The following is a 21,008-nucleotide window of genomic DNA, read 5'->3' on the forward strand; positions in this document are numbered from 1 at the left end:
CTTCATGTGTTCTGTATTTTAGAAAGGTACTCATGTAGGTGTTTGTAGCTATCTCTTTGTCACGTCATGAGGTGCTTCAAGATGTTGCCGAAAATTTTCTTGCTTTGCTTCAGCTAATTTTAGAATAGGATTCATTTTCAATCAGTTTGTCCTGGATGTGGCTCTTGTCATCATTCATTCATCAATCAATCAATCGTATTTAATCAATCAATCGTATTTATTGAGCGCTTACTATGTGCAGAGCACTGTACTAAGCGCTTGGGAAGTACAAATTGGCATCACATAGAGACAGTCCCTACCCAACAGTGGGCTCACAGTCTAAAAGGTGGGCTCACAGTCTAAAAGATTCATTCATTCATTGTATTTATGGAGCACGTACTGTGTGCAGAGCGCTGTACTAAGTGCTTGGAAAGTATAATTTGGCAACAGATAGAGACAATCCCTACCCAACAACGGGCTCTTGCTAGCAGTCTAGTGGACAATGTTCGGGTTGGTTCACACAGTTGGAATTCCTCATTGTAATAGCGCTGCTGTGATTCAGAGAAGATAAGTTGTCTGTCTCCCCCTTCTATCAATCAATCAATCAATCAATCGTATTTATTGAGCACTTAATGTGTGCAGAGCACTGTACTAAGCGCTTGGGAAGTACAAGTTGGCAACATATAGAGACGGTCCCTACCCAACAGTGGACTCACAGCCTAGAAGGGGGAGACAGACAACAAAACCAAGCATCTTAACAAAATGAAATAAATAGAATAGATATGTACAAGTAAAATAAATAAATAGATGAATAAATCATCATCATCATCATCAATCGTATTTATTGAGCGCTTACTATGTGCATAGCACTGTACTAAGCGCTTGGGAAGTACAAATTGGCAACATGTAGAGACAGTCCCTACCTAACAGTGGGCTCACAGTCTAAAAGGGGGAGACAGAGAACAAAACCAAACATACTAACAAAATAAAATCAATAGAATAGCTATGTACAAGTAAAATAAATAAATAAATAGAGTAATAAATATGTACAAGCATATATACATATATACAGGTGCTGTGGGGAAGGGAAGGAGGTAAGACGGGGGGATTGAGAGGGAGGCGAGGGGGAGAGAAAGGAGGGGGCTCAGTCTGGGAAGGCCTCCTGGAGGAGGTGAGCTCTCAGTAGGGCTTTGAAGGGAGGAAGAGAGCTAGCTTGGCAGATGGGCAGAGGGAGGGCCTTCCAGGCCCGGGGGATAACATGGGCCGGGGGCCCTTCTAGACTGTGAGCCCGCTGTTGGGTAGGGACCGTCTCTATATGTTGCCAACTTGTACTTCCCAAGCGCTTAGTACAGTGCTCTGCACACAGTAAGTGCTCAATAAATACGATTAAATGAATGAAATGAATAAATTACTTATCCAAGGACACATAGCAGGCAATTGTAGGATTCAGGATTAGAGCCCAGGCCTCCTGATTCTCAGTTCCGTACTCTACTCACGAGGCTACGTGGCTTCTTACTTCATCTTTTTAAGTGATTCCTGCTTGATAACCTGATACACATCCTCTCCTCTCCCATCCACTGTCTCATTTAACTCTGGCAGAGAGCCAAACTGTCACTATGTAGACGCTTCACAACTGATCAGGTAATGGAGTGGCCTCATGATTTGTTAATTTCGTTTTGACGTTTGATTCTCTTCCATCTGCTCATCAATCTGCAGTTATTTTCGGTTACCGAAGAAGCCAACCACCACCTCGGGACATTTTACAAACTGTCAACCTGAAGCTCCTTTCTATTTCCCTTCAGAAGTGTGGAGTTGAGTGGAAACAAATTATTCCCCAGTAATATCTCTTCCAAACTCAGACTTTATATTTCCTTTCTATTTCCTCTGCAAATCTTTTTGAAATAGCTGCATTCTAGATGATTGATAATTTACTACTAGCCTTAACTCAGTAAGAATTGCTGATAAAATATTTCTGTTTTTCTTATAATTAACAATGATAGGCCGATGAATGTTTTATTTATTCTTTAATCTTAACTCTGATTTTTTACCTAGCATCACACCAATCAGTGGTATTTATCTGCTAATTCTGTTATATTGTACTTTCTCAAGCACTTTGTACAGAGCTCTGCACATAGTGCTCAATAAATGCCATTGATTGATTGAGTGCTTGCTATCTGCAGAGCACTGTACTAAGTGCTTGGAAGAGCAGAATACCACAGTTTGCAGACCCTTTCCCTGCCCACAACGAGCTTGTGTTCTAGAGGGATCAGAGTACTGCAATAGCTATAACATAATCTGATCAGTGACAGTTCCAACAGGTAGGGAGTGATTTTTATCCTCATTTTATACTTGAGGATGCCAAGGCCCAGAGAGCTCAAGCGACTTGTCCAGAGTCACACAGCAGCCAGTGTCAGAGCTGGGATTAGAACCTGGGTTTCCCAACTCCCCTTCTCCTGCCCTTTCCACTGAGTCATGAAGATGTTCATACTATTGAAACTTTTCAAAGATAAAATAAGTCTGTTAAAATCCATTTGTCTAACTCTGCCCCATAGCGTTTTGAATACAGTGCTGCCTTTATTAAGAATTAATGAGCCGTTTCAATTGCCCAACAAGAATGGGGATGGGAGATAAAGCAATAATGGTCATTATTTAAAATCTATATATGCTAACTCAGTCTAGATCAAAATACAGTGTACCTGAGTTTACAATTCACCAATCCTGGGGAAGGAACAGATTCATTCACTCATTCAATCATATTTATTGAGCGCTTACTGTGTGCACAGCACTGTACTAAGCGCTTGGGAAGTACAAGTTGGCAACAGATAGGCTAAGAATCAACAGAATACCTCCCTGAAAGTATTTCTGAACAGTGGAAAGAGCCTGGGCTTTGGAGTCAGAGGTCATGGGTTCAGATCCTGCCTCCGCCAATTGTCAGCTGTGTGACTTTGGGCAAGTCACGTTACCTCATCTGTAAAATGGGGATTAAGACTGTGAGCCCCTGTGGGGCAACCTGATCACCTTGTAACCTCCCCAGTGCTTAGAACAGTGCTTTGCACTTAGTAAGTGCTTAATAAATTATTATTATTATTATATAAAATCTTTCTGGAACAAGAAATGCTTCAAGAGGATCACCTCCTTGCTTAATCCACAGGATTTTTCAGAATTTAATTTCAAGAATAAACCCTTCAAGCAATTTCCCATCTCAAGTTTTGAGTTTGGGAATAAGCAGACGTGGCCCCTTTTTTCATTTAGCTCATTGCCTGTGAAAGAGCAGCCCTTGAAATGTCTTCTGTGGCAGCAGAGTAAAGCCAAGTGTCAATGTGGATGTGCAGCTTCCAACAGCTCAAGGACGATGCCCACTGTTGGGTAGGGACTGTCTCTATATGTTGCCAACTTGTACTTCCCAAGTGCTTAGTACAGTGCTCTGCACACAGTAAGCGCTCAATAAATATGATTGATTGATGAATGAGACCACTCCTGGGACTGTCCATCATATCACCTGGGAGGTCCCTTCCGTGACCTACTCAAAGGCCGTGTATCAGCCCTTGGAGAGCAGTTCTCTTTTAATTTTAATTCTCTACACTCATTGTGCAACTAAATTGCTTCTGTTCTACTAACAGAATAATAATGGTTCTTTGTTTTTTATTTAGCACTTTTATTTTCCCTAAGTGCTTTCACATCAGTCATCTCATTTAATTTTCACAACACTTCTGTAGGTTAGAGAAAAGCAGATATTATCAACCCCACCTGTCAAATGAAGAAACTGAGGCCTAGAGAAGTTCAGTATCGTGGTCAAGATTACGGAGCAGTCCATTCGGAGAGTTGGGATTGGAATCCTGTTCTCCTGGTACCGGCTCCCAAGTTGTTTCAACTAGACCATGTACCATGACCCATTCATCATCTTGCTCTCTGGCCCCCGCTCATCTGCAAACTCTTGTTTTCTTTTGTTATTATAATTATTACTATTAATCTAACTTTATTAATAATAAAATCTGTGGCATTTAAGTGCTTACTATGTGCCAGGCACTGTACTAAAGGCTGGGATAAATACAAGCAAATCGGGTGGACACAGTCCCTGTCCCATGCATTCCTTCAGTTGTACTTACTGAGCGCTTATTGCGAGCAAAGCACTGTATTTCATGGACTCAAGGTCTTCATCCCCATTTTACAGATGAGGTAACTGAGGCACAGAGGAGCAAAGTGACTTGCCCAAGGTCACACAGCAGACAAGTGGCAGAGCCCGGATTAGGATTTTAAGCATCCAGATTATCACCCTGACAGGGAGCCGTCTATTTATGGTTCAGGTGAAAATGTACATTTATAATACTAAATTCAACAGGTCAGTCGGTCCATAGCATTTATTGGGCACCTACTGTGTAGAAAGCACTTAACCCTGTGCTTGGGCAGAAGGGGTGACTAATGAGGTAATGACAGGTGCTGAGGTTAAATCAATCAATCAATTGTATTTATTGAGCGCTTACTGTGTGCAGAGCACTGTACTAAGCGCTTGGGAAGTACAAGTTGGCAACATATACAGTCCCTACCCAACAGTGGGCTCACAGTCTAAAAGGGGGAGACAGAGAACAAAACCAAACATACTAACAAAATGAAATAAATAGAATAGATATGTATAAGTAAAATAAACAAATAGAGTAATAAATATGTACAAACATACATACAGGTGCTGTGGGGAAGGGAAGGAGGTAAGATGGGGGGATGGAGAGGGGGATGAGGGGGAGAGGAAGGAAGGGGCTCAGTCTGGGAAGGCCTCCTGGAGGAGGTGAGCACTCAGTAGGGCTCAAACAGTAAAAAAAAAAAAAGACAAGGCCAGTAAAGAGATGGTAGGGAGCGTGTAGGGAAGCAGCCATGAGAACAGACCAGGGAGAGTCTAGGGCCAGGAAATCTACACCGACTATCAAGAGAAAGGAGGGCAAGGCAAAGGGAAGACTCGCTTAGTTGGCAGTCAAATCGCAGTGTAGAACCTGCTGGTCTACTAAGGGTGTGAGCCATGTACAACCCACCTGTTTACTCACCCCTCCTCACAGATATTTTTCTGTATCTATGAGAGGGCGGAATGGGTTTCTTTACCAAACCCCAGATAGCTTCAAGTTTTGATCTTGTAGTGTCTGTCTCCCCTGCTAGACTGCAGGCTCCTTCAGGGCAGGACTCTTGTCTCGTCCGCCAAAATGGGATTCAGTACATGTTCTCCCTCCTATTTAGACTGCGAAGCCCATGTGGGACCGGATAATCCTGTATCTACCACAGCACTTAGTACCATATTTAGGACAGAGTAAGCGCTTAAAAAAATGCCACAATTAATCAATTAAAGATATTTATTGAGCCATTACTATGTGCGGAGCACTGTACTAAGCACTAGGGAGCATTTGATACAATAGAATTAGCACTTTCTCTACCCATAACAAGCTTTCAGTTACTAACTCTATGGTACTTTCCCAAGTGCTTAATAGATTGTTCTCCACAGAGTAAGTGTCTCATACATTCAATTGATTGGTTAATTTAGTCATTCATTCAATTATATTTAGTGAGCACTTACCATGTGCAGAGCACCGTACTAAGCGCGTGGTGATATCTGGGGGTAAGCCTTGCTCTGATACTTTTCTAGGGTAGGTAGCAGAAGGAAGAACTACTGTGAAGTTTCAAGGACTCTGGGATCTTTTGGTCCTTGACAAAATTGGGTTTTATCCAATAGCCTCTTTAGTTCGTGCTTTGATATGAGGCAGAATCAATCAATCAATCAATCATATTTATTGAGCGCTTACTGTGTGCAGACCACTGTACTAAGCACTTGGGAAGTACAAGTTGGCAACATATAGAGACAGTCCCTACCCAACAGTGGGCTCACAGTCTAAAAGGGGGAGACAGAGAACAAAACCAAACATACTAACAAAATAAAATAAATAGAATAGATATGTACAAGTAAAATAAATAAATAAATAAAAAATAGAGTAATAAATATGTACAAACATATATACATATATACAGGTCTGTGGGGAAGGGAAGGAGATGGGGGGATGGAGAGGGGGATGAGGGGGAGAGGAGACCAGAAGACCAGAAGTTCTGGAAAAACAATAGCATATGATGGTAAGGGATTGAAGCTGCTTGCCATGAAAAGGAGCCATTGCTTTGTGTGACTTTTCAGTTTGAAATGTCACAGGTAATAAACTGCTTAGTGTTCCATACTAACTAAAGGTTATCGTCACCAAGGGCCATCTGATTTTACATGAAGGAACTGGGTCGCTCAGTGTGAGAGATCTAATCGGAACATGCCCCGGCTTGTACAAAGTCAGGGACTGGTGAAGGAGCTTTGGGTTTTTTAAGGAGAAATGCTTTTTGGCTTGGATGTCGATATAAACCATTCCCTTATTAGCATTTAAACTATCTTAAAACTGTCTGCTCAAAAGCGAATGCCAACACCCCTCCTTCAGAAAAGCACCTAAGGAAATGAGTAGTTTGCAAATTCTTCTAATTAACCCATCACCAAGGAAGATGTGGTCACAGTCCAATGGAAAGCTTTTCCAAATACCCTCAAAATGCTGATAAGATGAATGAGAAATATTTCCAGGTAGCAGGGCAAAAAACAGGTCCCTGACTTAAAAGCTTTACCATCGAGCAAGAGAAAAAGGCCTGGATTTTCATCCAGGACATGTACATTTCCCCTTTACAATAAACTGGGGTTGTGTTCTACACTCACTGATAGAAAAATTAAGCCAGCTGCATGAACACGCTTATCATTGAGCTCATCTGTCCCATAGGACAGTCATGACCTGAGTGGGAATGCCTTGTGTTCCAGGGTCACCTAATGATGGCATTTAATGATGGCATTTATTAAGCGTTTACTATGTGCAAATCACTGTTCTAAGTGCTGGGGAGGTACCAAGGTGATCAGGTTGTCCCACGGGGGGCTCACGGTCTTAATGCCCATTTTCCAGATGAGGTCACTGAGGCCCAGAGAAGTGAAGTGACTTGCCCAAAGTCACACAGCTGACGATTGGCGGAGCTGGGATTTGAACTCATGACCTCTGACTCCAAATCCCGGGCTCTTTCCACTGAACCACGCTGCTTCTCCTGTAGGAGAAGCAATCTGCTGGGCTAGTAGCATGACCCTGTGAAGGACATGATAATACTGTTAATAATAATACTAATAATTTTGGTATTTAAGTGCTTACTATGTGCCCGGCACTGTATTAAGTCCTGGGGTAGTTATAAGGTAATCAGGTTGAACACAGTTCCTGCACCACATCATCATCAATCATATTTATTGAGCGCTTACTGTGTGCAGAGCACTGTACTAAGCGCTTGGGAAGTACAAGTTGGCAACATATAGAGACAGTCCCTACCCAACAGTGGGCTCACAGTCTAGAAGGGGGAGACAGAGAACAAAACCAAACATATTAACAAAATAAAATAAATAGAATAGATATGTACAGGTAAAATAAATAGAGTAATAAATATGTACAAACATATATACAGGTGCTATGGGGAAGGGAAGGAGGTAAGATGGGGGAGATGGAGAGGGGGAGGAGGGGGAGAGGAAGGAGGGGGCTCAGTCTGGGAAGGCCTCCTGGAGGAGCTGAGCTCTAAGTAGGGCCTTGAAGGGAGAAAGAGAGCTAGCTTGGCAGATGGGCAGAGGGAGGGCATTCCAGGCCCGGGAGATGACGTGGGCCAGACATAAGGCTCAATGTCTTAATCCCCATTTTACAGATGAGAGAACTGAGGTACAGAGAAGGTAAGTGACTTGCCCAAGGTCACACAGCAGACAAGTGGCAGGGCTGGGATGAGAACGCAGGTCCTTCTGACCCCTGGGCCGGTGCTCTAGCCACTTGTCTTATGCTGTCAAGTCATCCCCGACCCATAGCGATGCCACGGACACATCTCTCCCAGAATTCCACCTCCATCTGCAATTGTTTTAGTAGTGGATCCATAGAGTTTTCTTGGAGAAGTGTTTTACCATTGCTGCCTTCCACACAGTAAACTATATATGTTTGTACATATTTATTACTCTATTTATTTATTTATTTATTTATTTTACTTGTACATATCTATTCTATTTATTTTATTTTGTTAGTATGTTTGGTTTTGTCTCCCCCTTTTAGACTGTGAGCCCACTGTTGGGTAGGGACTGTCTCTGTATGTTTCCAACTCGTACTTCCCAAGCGCTTAGTACAGTGCTCTTCACACAGTAAGCGCTCAATAAATACAATTGATTGATTCCCAAGCGCTTAGTACAGTGCTGTGCACACAGTAAGTGCTCAATAAATACGATTGAATGAATGAATGACTGGGGGAGTTTTAATCTGTAGCAGATTGCCTTCTACTCACTGGCCACTGCCCAAGCGAGGAGTGGTGTGGATATTCATTCATTCAATCGTATTTATTGAGCACTTACTGTGTGCAGAGCACTGTACTAAGTGCTTGGGAAGCACAAGTCGGCAACATATGGAGACGGTCCCTACCCAACAATGGGCTCACAGTCTAGAAGGGGGAGACAGACAACAAAAGAAGACGTGGACAGGTGTCAAGTTGTCAGAACAAATAGAATGAAAGCCAAATTCACATCATTAACAAAATGAATAGAATAGTAAATATGTACAAGTAAAATAAATAGAGTAATAAACCTGTACAAAAATATATACAGGTGCTGTGGGGAGGGGAAGGAGGTAGGGTGGGGGGGGATGGGGAGGAGGAGAGGAAAAAGGGGGTTCAATCTGGGAAGGCCTCCTGGAGGAGGTGAGCTCTCAGTAGGGCTTTGAAGGGAGGAAGAGAGCTAGTTTGGTGGATGTGCAGAGGCAACACAGTTCCTCATCCTCAGTCCTTCAGCTCTAATATCTCTTTATTCCAGGCAGGCTGCCTATTGCAGCACCCGGTGAGTGTACTTCATTCATTCATTCATTCATTCATTCACTCATTCATTCATTCAGTCATTCATTCGTATTTATTGAGTGCTTATTGTGTGCAGAGCACTGTACTAACCATTTGGGAGAGTGTGCTATAACAATAAACGGACACATTCCCTCCCCACAATGAATTTACCATGTTCAAAGTGGACCCACCCAATTATCTTGTATCTACCCCAGCGCTTAGTACAGTGCTTGGCACATAAGTGCTTAAATGACATAATTATTATTATTATCATTATTTAAAGTTCTCTAAAGTGTAGGATCCAGGTGATAGAACCATCTAAATTGCCCTTCTAAGCACTCGGAGAAGTCAGAATCTAACAGACATTTGGTGGCAAGAGCCCGGGCTTGGGAGTTAGAGGACCTGGACTCTAATCCTGGCTCCGCCAGTTGTCTGCTGTGTGACCTTGGGCATGTCACTTAACTTCTCTGTGCCTCAGTTACCTCATCTGTAAAATGGGGATTAAGACTGTGAGACCCATGTGGGACAACCTGATTACCTTGTATCTACTTCAGCGCTTAGAACAGTGCTTGACACATAGTAAACACTTAACAAATACCATTATAATTATTATTTTTATTAGAAGTGGAACCAGACAGATAGCTTTCCTGAACGGAGAGTCAACCTAGGGGGCAAGATTTCCTAGTGGAAAGACTAGTCATTCATTCATTCAATCGTATTTATTGAGCGTTTACTCTGTGCAGAACACTGTACTAAGCACTTGGAAATAATAATAATAATAATAATAATAATAATGATAATAATAATGGCATTTATTAAGCACTTACTATGTGCCCAGCACTGTTCTAAGCGCTGGGGAGGTTACAAGGTGATCAGGTTGTCCCATGGGGGGCTCACAGTCTTCATCTCCATTTTACAGATGAGGGAACTGAGGCACAGAGAAGTGAAGTGACTTGCCCAAAGTCACACAGCTGACAGTTGGTGGAGCCGGGATTTGAACCCCTGACCTCTGACTCCAAAGCCCAGGCTCTTTCCACTGAGCCACGCTGCTTCTGAAAGTATAATTCAGCAATAAAGAGAGACAATCCCTGCCCACAATGAGCTTACAGCATAGAAGGGGGAAGACAGACATTAAAACAAGTAAACAGGCATCAACGTAAACAAATAGAATATATAATATTCTATTATATTTAATATAGTATATATGATAATAGTAATATTCTTATACTAGTTAATATAATATAACTATAATTATATATATATATATATATATAGGAGCGAGTCGTGGTCACGCAGAAGGAAGGGGGAGGTGAGGAAAAGGGGGGCTTAGTTTGGGAAGGCCTCTTGGAGAATATGAGCCTTCAGTAGGGCTTTGAATGGGGATAGAGTAATTGTTAGGCAGATTTGAGGAGGGAGAGCATTCCAGGTCAGAGGTAGGATATGGGCCAGGGATCGACAGCAGGACAGGCGAGAATAAGGCACAGTGAGAAGGTTAGCACCAGAGGAGCAGATTGTGTGGGCTGGGCTGTAGAAGGAGAGAAGCAAGGTAAGGTAAGAAGGGGCAAGGTGATGGAGAGTTTGAAGCCAATAGTGAGGAGTTTTTGTTTGCTATGGAAGTTTATTGGCAATTACTGGAGATTTTTGAGGAAGGGAGTGGCATACCCTGAACATTTCTTGCAGAAAGATAATCCGGGCAGCAGAGTGAAGTATGGACTGAAGTTGGGAAAGGCAGGAGGTTGAGAGGCCAGCAAGGAGACTGATGCAGTAATCCTGTCGGGACATGATGAGTGATTGTACTAATGTGGTAGTGGTTTGAAGGGAGAGGAAAGGGCGGATCTTGACGATATTGTGAAGGTGAGACCGGCAGGATTTGGTGATGGATTGGATGTCTGGGTGGAATGAGAGTAATGAGCTGAGGGTGATGCCAGCATTACCGATTTGTGAGATGGGGGGATATGGTGTTATCTACAGTGACAGGAAGGACAAGGGGAGAACAGGGTTTGAGTGGGAAGATCGTGGCTCAGTGGCAAGAGCCCGGGCTTTGGAGTCAGAGTTTATGGGTTCGAATTCCCACTCCTCCAATTGTCAGCTGTGTGACTTTGGGTAAGTCACTTCACTTCTCTGTGCCTCAGTTCCCTCATCTGTAAAATGGGGATTAAGATTGTGAGCCCCCTGTGGGACAACCTGATCACCTTGTAACCTCCCCAGCACTTAGAACAGTGCTTTGCACATAGTAAGCGCTTAATAAATGCCATTAAAAAAAAAGATAAGGGGTTCAGTTGTGGACATATTTACTTTGAATGTCGGTGGGGCATCCAAGTAGCAATTTCCTGAAGACAGGAGGAAATGCGAGACTGTTGTGTTATACTCTTCCAAGTGCTTTGTACAATGTGCTGCACACAAGAAGCGCTCAATAAATACCATTGATTGATTATCTCCTAAAAAAAAGTTTCTGTGGATCGAGTTGCTCGTGTCCTTTTCTGGTTCAAGTTCATGCCTTTGTGTTTATTGGTTTTGTGGCCAACCTTATTGCAGGGTTGTTTTCTTTTTAATTTGCATTAAAGATACTTGTTAAGTGCTTACTATGTGTCAAGTACTGTTCTAAGCACAGAGGTAGCTGCAGGACTGAGTCTGGGTCTTTCTGGAATGATGAATTTGAATCACGTGAGCTGTATTTGCCCAAAGTCATGTCGAGATTTTCCCTCTAGACAGAAAGCTCTTGTGAGTTGGGAATGTGTCTGTTTATTGTTATATTGTACTCTCCTAACACTTAGTATAGTGCTTGGCACTCAGTAAATGCTCAATAAATATGATTGAATGAAAAATATGATTAAATGAATACCTAAGATCCCAGTTTTGATGGCAAAGAGAAACAAATCCTTCAAAACTAAAGATCTGCATCCTTTTAAATCCTTCCAAATATTCAGACTGTCTATCAAATGTGCAGGTTTATGTGAACCAGTCATGACTTGGCATACATCCTTCCAGGTATGCATTTAGAAATGCACTAAAAAGATGATCCTCAGGAGTTTAAAAGAGTTGATATTCCTTTCAAAGTGCCCAACATTATGACGAAAGAAAATTTGGCTAAATTAAAGGAGTAAATTTTTCACTCTAAAAGTTAGAACCGGGATGCATTTCTAAGGAAGATTGGTTAATCTTCCCTGAAAAGTTTTAGAAGAATCATGGGAAAAACACTGCACCATCCTTGGTGCTTCTATGTTTTATTCCCATCCTCAGAGCTCATGTGCATTTGCATATATTAAATTATTATTTACCTATTACACCCTCTAGACGGTAAACTCCTTGTGGGCAGGGAACGTGTCTGCCAGATCTCTTATATTGTACTATCCCAAGGGTTTAGTACAGTGCTCTGCATACAGTTTGTGTTAAAAACAGAAGTGTGGCCTAGTGGAAAGGGCACGGGCCTGAGAATCAAAGGACCTGAGTTCTAATCCCAGCTCCACCACTTGTCTGCTGTGTGACCATGGGCAAGTCACTTCACTTCTCTGTGCCTCTGTTTCCTCTTCTGTAAAATAAGGATTAAATCCCTCTCCCTTCTACTTAAACTGTGAGCTCTGTGGGGGATAGGGACTGTGCCCAGGCTGAAAACCTTTTATCTATCCCGGCTGTTAGATCAGTGCTCGGCACATAGTAAGCACTTAACAAATACCATAATTATGATGGCTCTTATTGAGGTCTCAATACATATAATTGACTACAATTCTAGAATTCCCATTTCCCCTCTTGGGAGTTGGTTTGGTTCCTACAGGATAGTCATCTACACTTTCCTTCTGGGGTTTGCTCCAGTTTCCACTGCCTCACATTTAATAAATGCCATTAATGATAATGACAGTGTTGATAATGACAGTTCTCTCATCTGTCAGAAATGATGCAGACATTCACCAAATATGGGTGGGTGATGTGCCTACCACTTAGTCTGCCCAGTGACCAATTAATGGTGATTGTAAATGAGTTGATATTCATCAACTTCATGGATGAATACCCACATTAGACATTAGGTGTTCACTATGTGCCAGGCACGGTACTAAGCGGTGGGGTAGATAGAAGATAATCAGATTGGATACAGTCCCTGTCCCACAGAGGGCTCACAGTCTTAATTCCCATCTTACCTCCTTCCCCTCCCCACAGCACCTGTACATATGTTTGTAAGTATTTATTACTCTATTTTATTTGTGCAGATTTATTTTATTTTGTTAATATGTTTTGTTTTGTTCTCTGTCTCCCCCTTCTAGACTGTGAGCCTACTGTTGGGTAGGGACCGTCTCTATATGTTGCCAACTTGTACTTTCCAAGCGCTTAATACAGTGCTCTGCACACAGTAAGCGCTCAATAAATACGATTGAATGAATGAATGAATCTTACAGATGAGGTAACTGAGGCCCAGAGAAGTTAAGTGACTTGCCCGAAGTCATGCAGCAGGCAGGTGGTGGTGCCGTAATTAGAACCTTTGGGAGTTCTTCTGACTCCCAAATGGCATCCTTTTCCCCATGATATTGGCAATTGGGAATGATAGGATGAATTGGCACCTCCCATAGTGCTTTTGTACTTACTGTATTATCAATGATAGTATTAATAAATGTAGCATTTGTTAAGGACTTTGTTAAATGTAAGGTAGACACAATGCAGTCAGATCAGACATGGTTGTAGAAGATTCCTTGAGGAGTTAGGAATTCTAGGAGGATTTCGAGGCTGGGCAGAGTTGCAGGACCTTCCCCGTGAGTCTCCAAAACTGTCTTCATTTGCCTCTGACTCTGCTATTTGATGGGGCTCTTGGATGAATTTTCAAATAAAATCTGAGAAAACTCTTACCTCTAGGTTCTTTCATGGCAGATATTTGTTGGCATTGAGCTGAGAAATTAGCAAATTTACCCCAGCTGGATTTTTCCATGGGTTGTAGAGAGAAGAGTTTCAGGGTTTATGATTGTTTTTGTTTTCATTATCATAAAGCAGGGGTAAGGTCTATTTGGCCTCAAATGAGATCATGGTTAATAGAGCATAGTAAAAGAATGACAGTGGTTAAAAAGTGTTGTTAAAAGGAAAGAAATTCTCCTTTTGGAATGCATGCCCCAAACAATGCCATAAACAAAGCCATTTTAGAAATGTAAAGATATTTTTAGAGATCGCATAATGCAGTATAATCTTCGGAACTTCTAAAGTACATAAAAATACAAAAATATAAAAATATAATTTGGTAGTGTCTTTTACCATCATGAAGAGATAGTTTATCTTTCATCTCACAAATGAGAGAAATGCAATTTCAGTGCACAGATCGTCGTACTATTTTGGCTGAGAGATGAGTTCTCCACATTTAGTATCGATAGCGAGCCTTATTAACAGCAGTTTATGGATCAACCAAAGTAGTTTAGAGTACTCCTGTATTTCATGGCTTGACAGTTCACTTTTGGGGTGGATAACTACCTGTAGACTTAGCTCCATCACACTGAAGCGGAGAGGAGCCCTATCTCTTTTTTTTCCTTTTTGTTAGACTATTTTATTTTGGGTGGCCCTCTCAGGATCACATCTGGAGAGTTTCCAGTACTCTACCAGTCTTGGCTACTGGAGAGAGCATCAAGCAAGGCATATCCATTCCATTCCTAGCTTGGGCAGTGGCTAGCGAGTGGAAGGCAATCTGCTACAAATCAAAACACACCTGTGCCATGACCTCGACTCAAGGTTACTGCATGGAAGAAGGCAATAAACCACTTCCATATTTTTGCCAAGAAAACCCTACGGATACACTACCAGAACAATTGCAGATAGAGGTGGGACGTTCTGGGAGAGATGTGCCCACGGAGTCGCTATGGGTCAGAGGCGATATGACAAAAAATTTGGGGGGGGAGATTTTGCACTACATTTACAAAATGAATAAAAACCAAATTTTTAATGAGAATGAGTTGAAAGAATGAAATTCTCAATTATTTACCATCTTATTTGGCAGCACTTTATGGATATTCATTTGCTATTCATAATTCCCCAACTTGGAAATAAACAAAGTTCCTCGTAGGAAATGAATTATAGTAAGTACACCTCATTTGTGACTACTGATTCGGAGCTGGAATCTTACTCATTACCAGGCAGTTGAGTTCATTTTGTGGGAGAGAGTTTGACTTGAAGGAAATCTGTGGATCAAGCTTGAATAATAAGGATTCCTTATAGGTAGGAGTGTAAATTAAAGTGTCTGTTCACTTGATGGTGATCATATTCAGTGAGTGCATACTATGTGCTGAGCATTGCGCTTAGAGCAGGGGTAATTGCTTTTATTGAATACCTACTATTTGCTAGGCACTTGGGTTTGTTCGATAGAATTACTAGACAAGATTTCTGCCTTCAAGTTCATTCATTCAATCATATTTATTCACTCATTCATTCAATCAATCATATTTATTGAGAACTTACTGTGTGCAGAGCACTGTACTAAGAGCTTGGGAAGTACAAGTTGGCAACATATAGAGACGGTCCCTACCCAACAGCAGGCTCACAGTCTAAAAAAATAATGATAGAATTTATTAAGCACTAACTATGTGCAAAGCACTGTTCTTAGCGCTGGGGAGGTTACATGGTAATCAGGTTGTCCCACGTGGGGCTCAAAGTCTTAATCCCCATTTTACAGATGAGGTACCTGAGGTGCAGAGAAGTTAAGTGACTTGCCCAAAGTCATACAGCTGACAAGTTGGGCGGGGGGGGGGGGGGCGGGTTAGGATTTGAACCCATGACCTCTGACTCCAAAGCCCGGGCTCTTTCCACTGAGCCATGCTGCTTCTCAACGGGCTCACAGTCTAGAAGGGGTGACAGACAACAAAACACAACACATAGACAGGAATCAAAATCGTCAGAACATGAATTCAAGTTCAACATCAAGTGTGGGGAGACAGACATTAAAATGAATTTCAGAGAGGAGAAGGTAAGAGATAGCAGTCAATGACTGGTATTTATTGAGTGCTTAATAACAATAATGGTATTTGTTGAGCTCTTAGTATGTGCCAGGCACTTTACTAATCACTGGAAGTGTACCAAGCTCTATACCAGGCACTTGGAAGAGAACATTTGTGGCTCAAATCTAAGTGGGGGAAGACAAACATAAAGGATAATCTTTTATTCCCCCCTCAAGTATCGCACAGAGTATGGCACCAAAGAAGCATCCCATTAAAGACTATGGACTGTGGGAGCTATTTGGAAACTCCTCACCCTGGGCTTTAAGGCTGTCCATCCCCTCGCCCCCTCCTACCTCACTTCCCTTCTCTCCTTCTCCAGCCCAACCCGCACCCTCCACTCCTCCGCCGCTAATCTCCTCACCGTACCTCGTTCTCGCCTGTCCCGCCATCGACCCCCGGCCCACATCATCCCCCCGGGCCTGGAATGCCCTCCCTCTGCCCATCCACCAAGCTAGCTCTCTTCCTCCCTTCAAGGCCCTGCTGAGAGCTCACCTCCTCCAGGAGGCCTTCCCAGACTGAGCCCCTTCCTTCCTCTCCCCCTCGTCCCCCTCTCCACCCCCCCATCTTACCTCCTTCCCTTCCCCACAGCACCTGTATATATGTATATATGTTTGTACATATTTATTACTCTATTTATCTTACTTGGACATATCTATTCTATTTATTTCATTTTGTTAGTACGTTTGGTTTTGTTCTGTCTCCCCCTTTTAGACTGTGAGCCCACTGTTAGGTAGGGACTGTCTCTATATGTTGCCAATTTGTACTTCCCAAGCGCTTAGTAGAGTGCTCTGCACATAGTAAGTGCTCAATAAATATGATTGATGATGATGGTGATGATGACACAAATCAGGAAGTAAGAAAAGGGGGTTCTTCAGGTCCCCCACAGGTTCAGTCCATGGTCTCTAGTTGCCCCCAGATTAGCCTTCCTAGTGTCCTCTGTGCTCAGACCTCTGGCCCCAACCTGATGGCTCTGCTTTTCCAATGAGGGGTGAGGAGGGGGCCGGGGGGCAGGTGTGGTCCCTCTGGGAGTGTTTAAAGAGGGAGGGATGATGTCTCTGACCATCCGGCAGCCCTTGGAGAGACCCATCCTGCACACTTAGCCCCCTCTAATGCCAACCTTCTCAGGGTACCTCCATCTCATCTATCTCACCACCTGCTTTTCACCCACGTCCTGCCTCTGGCCTGGAAAGCCCTCCCTCTTCACATCTGAAGCAGCGTGGCTCAGTGGAAAGAGCACGGGCTTTGGAGTCAGAGGTCATAAGTTCGAATTCTGGCTCCACGAATTGTCAGCTGTGTGACTTTGGGCAAGTCACTTAACTTCTCTGTGCTTCAGTTACCTCATCTGTAAAATGGGGATTAAGACTGTGAGCCCCACGTGGGACAACCTGATCACCTTGTAACCTCCCCAGCACTTAGAACAGTGCTTTGCACATAGTAAGTGCTTAATAAATGCCATTATTATTATTATTATTATTATTATTATTATTATCATTATTATTATTATTATTATTATCTGACAGACAACTTCTCTCCCGCCTCCAAAGCCTTATTGAAGGCACATCTCCTCCAAGAGGGCTTCTCTAGACCTAAGTCCTCCTTTCCTCTTCTCTCCTTCCCTTCTGCATCTCCTTGAGTTGTTCCCTTTATTCACCCCCCTCCCAGCCCCGCAACACTTAGGTATATATCTCTGATTTTATTTATTTTTATTAATGTCTGTCTCCCCCTCCAAACTGTAAGCTCGCTGTGGGCCGGGACGGTGTCAGCAGCGTGGCTCAGTGGAAAGAGCCTGGACTTTGGAGTCAGAGGTCAGGGGTTCAAATCCCAGCCCCGCCAATTGTCAGCTGTGTGACTTTGGGCAAGTCACTTAACTTCTCTGAGCCCCAGTTACCTCATCTGTAAAATGGGGATTAAGACTGTGAGCCCTCCCGGGACAACCTGATCACCTTGTAACCTCCCCAGTGCTTAGAACAGTGCTTTGCACATAGTAAGTGCTTAATAAATGCCATTATTATTATTATTATTATATTGTTATGTGACACTCTCCCCAACACTTAGTACAGTGGTCTTCACACAGTAAGCACTCAAAAAATATGACTGACTGATGGACTCCACCCAGAGCAAAGGGAAGCCCAGGGGCTTTAGATAAATAGGCAGTCGAATGGCTTCTAAATAGGAGGTATCTTCCTCCCCTGGCTGCCTTGCAGCTAATTCAGGTAACAAGGAAGGGAGGTGAACAAGACAGCTCCATTCATTCAATCATATTTATTGGGCGCTTACTGTGTGCAGAGCACTGTACTAAGCGCTTGGGAAGTACAATTTGGCAACATATAGAGACGGTCCCTACCCAACAGTGGGCTCACAGTCTAGAAGCTCCAACCCCATGTGGCCTTGATTTCTCCTACTGATTTTTGTGGTGGTCCCTGGTTAGGTGTTTAAACATCCAGCTAGGCAAGAAAAGTCATTCAGTACGATGCTCTGGGGAAATCATATCTCTTCCAGGAAGCCTTCCATGACTAATTTCTCTTCCTCAAAGGTTATTGTGCCCCAACTACCACTGAGGCCATTCTGTATTTGCTCCATAGGCTGGCCTAGTGGATAGAGATTGGGCCTGGGAATCAGAAGGACCTGGGTTCTAATCCCAGCTCTACCACTCAACTGCTGTGTGACGTTGGGCTAGTTGCTTAACTTCTCAGGGACTCAGTTGCCTCATCTGTAAATGGGGGAATAAGATTGTGATTTGCTTGTATCTACCCCAGTGCTAAGTACAGTGCTTGCCATTTAGTAAGTGCTTAAAAATTTGCAACATAAAAACAAAACCTTTGCACTTGTGTTCTTACAACAACCTTTAGCACTTCCGAACAGATTAATTTACAGACCCTACTGTATAATAATAATAATGATGGTATTTGTTAAGTGCTTACTATGTGCAAAGCACTGTTTTAAGCACTGGGGGGATACGAGGTGATCAGGTTGTCCCATGTGGGGCTCACAGTCTTAATCCCCCTTTTACAGATGAGGGAACTGAGGCACAGAGAAGTTAAGTGACGTGCCCAAAGTCACACAGCTGACAATTGGTAGAGCCAAATTTGAACCCGTGACCTCTGACTCCAAAGCCCGGGGTCTTTCCACTGAGCCACACTGCTTCTACTGTATGAACACTAACTCTTATCCACAAGGATAGAGTAGAAGCAGCATGGAGTAGTAGAAAAGAGGACAATGGGCCTGGGAATCAGAAGGCCTGGGTTCTGATCCCGGCTCTGCCATATCCCTGCTGTGTGAGTTTCCTCATCTGTAAAATGGGGATTTTGTATATATATGAGAAGCAGCGTGGCTCAGTGGAAAGAGCCCGGGCTTTGGAGTCAGAGGTCATGGGTTCAAATCTCAGCTCCGCCACTTGTCAGCTGTGTGACTTTGGGCAAGTCACTTCACTTCTCTGGGCCTCAGTTCCCTCATCTGTAAAATGGGGATGAAGACTGTGAACCCCCGTGGGACAACCTGATCACCTTGTATCCCCCAGCGCTTAGGACAGTGCTTTGCACATAGTAAGTGCTTAACAAATACCATTATTATTATTATTATTATTATTATTATTATTATTATTATTATTATCTGTTTTCCCTCTTCCTACATTGTAGATCCTATGTGGAACAGGGACTGTGTTTGACCTGTTTATCTTGTATGTACCCCAGCACTTAGTAAAGTGCTAGGGAAATGAGTGCTTAATAAATACAATAATTATTATTCCTATTATTTTTATAATAATTATTATTCATCTACACTTGCCCTTCTTCCTCCTACCTGTAAGTCATTTTAATATAGGCATTTACTAGTTCTGTTGTATTCTTCCAAGTACTTGGTACTTGGGTGAGCAGACAGCCTTTGCTCAACGAATACTCCACATTGACTATTCAGGGACCTTTTTACTGCTTTTTGCAGAGGTTCGGTAACTTGTCCTAGTTCCTGCTAGAAACATCAATTCTGATTATCTGTGAATAAATGCTTCGTTTGAAGATGATCTGCAACATATTTGTGCCCTCTGACATGCGGTAAGCTTGGCTTTCCTCAAATGCCTTCCGCTGCAGCTCTAAGGGTCCCCATACTGGGTCTTTCTGTCTACTTTTGAAGCTCATCCGGGCCGTAAGGCAATTCACTTGATTGCTATTTGTCTACCTTCCAGTCACTGGTATTTACTGAGTACTTAGTGCAGAGCACTAGACTAAGCACTTGGGAGAGTACAACAGAATAAATAGACATGATCCATGCCTTCAAGGAACTTACAATCTATTGGGCAGCTAATAATAATAAATGATAATAATGTTGATGATACTTCTTGAGCCCTGTTCGAGTACTGTCCTCAGGGTCGCACCTGGAGAGTTTCTAGTCCTCTACCAGTCACAACTACAGAAGGAAGAGTCAAGCAGAGGCCTACCCATCCCATTCCTAGCTTGGCCAGTGGCTAGCGAGTGGAAGACAATCTGCTACAAGTCAAAACTCAGTGATATGGGAGAGAGTCGAGGGCAGAGACTCATTTACTGCATGTAAGAAGGCATTGGTAAACCACTTCCAGATTTTTACCAGGAAAACTCTATGGATGTGCTACGAGAATGACTGCAGATGGAAGTCACTATAGGTCGGACATGACTCGACACCATAAGACAACAACAACAAATACTGAAACTGAGACTGAGTCCCTTCCTTCCTCTCCCCCTCGTCCTCCCTCCATCCCCCCATCTTACCTCCTTCCCTTCCCCACACCACCTGTGTATATGTATATATGTTTGTACATATTTATCACTCTATTTATTTGTTTATTTAGTTTACTTGTACATATCTATTCTATTTATTTAATTTTGTTAGTATGTTTGGTTTTGTTCTCTGTCTCCCCCTTTTAGACTGTGAGCCCACTGTTGGGTAGGGACTGTCTCTATGTGTTGCCAATTTGTACTTCCCAAGTGCTTAGTACAGTGCTCTGCACATAGTAAGCGCTCAATAAATGCGATTGATGATGATGATGATGATGAAATACTGCAGCCTGGCATAGTGGCTAGAACCCGGGCCTGGGAGTAAGAAGGTCTAATCCTGGTTCCATCACTTTTCTATTTATGGCATTTATTAACCGCTTACTATGTGCAAAGCACTGTTCTAAGCGCTGGGGAGGTTACAAGGTGATCAGGTTGTCCCACGGGGGTGCTC

The 21,008-nt window shown here is 42.9% G+C and overlaps 1 protein-coding gene and 2 non-coding genes across 6 annotated transcripts in view; all 3 read left to right on the forward strand.

Moving 5' to 3' along the window:
• TMEM117 (transmembrane protein 117) overlaps positions 1-21,008 on the forward strand; it is a 603,664-nt gene that overhangs the window by 273,448 nt on the left and 309,208 nt on the right. The window lies entirely within an intron of this gene.
• On the forward strand, positions 14,387-14,523 carry LOC119924888. Its single transcript, XR_005449567.1, has one exon. It is a non-coding gene; the product is annotated as a small nucleolar RNA SNORA7 (small nucleolar RNA).
• LOC119924610 lies at positions 20,166-20,301 on the forward strand. Its single transcript, XR_005449314.1, has one exon. It is a non-coding gene; the product is annotated as a small nucleolar RNA SNORA7 (small nucleolar RNA).

Source organism: Tachyglossus aculeatus, chromosome 2 (assembly GCF_015852505.1).
Source record: "Tachyglossus aculeatus isolate mTacAcu1 chromosome 2, mTacAcu1.pri, whole genome shotgun sequence".
NCBI classification, from domain to species: domain Eukaryota; kingdom Metazoa; phylum Chordata; class Mammalia; order Monotremata; family Tachyglossidae; genus Tachyglossus; species Tachyglossus aculeatus.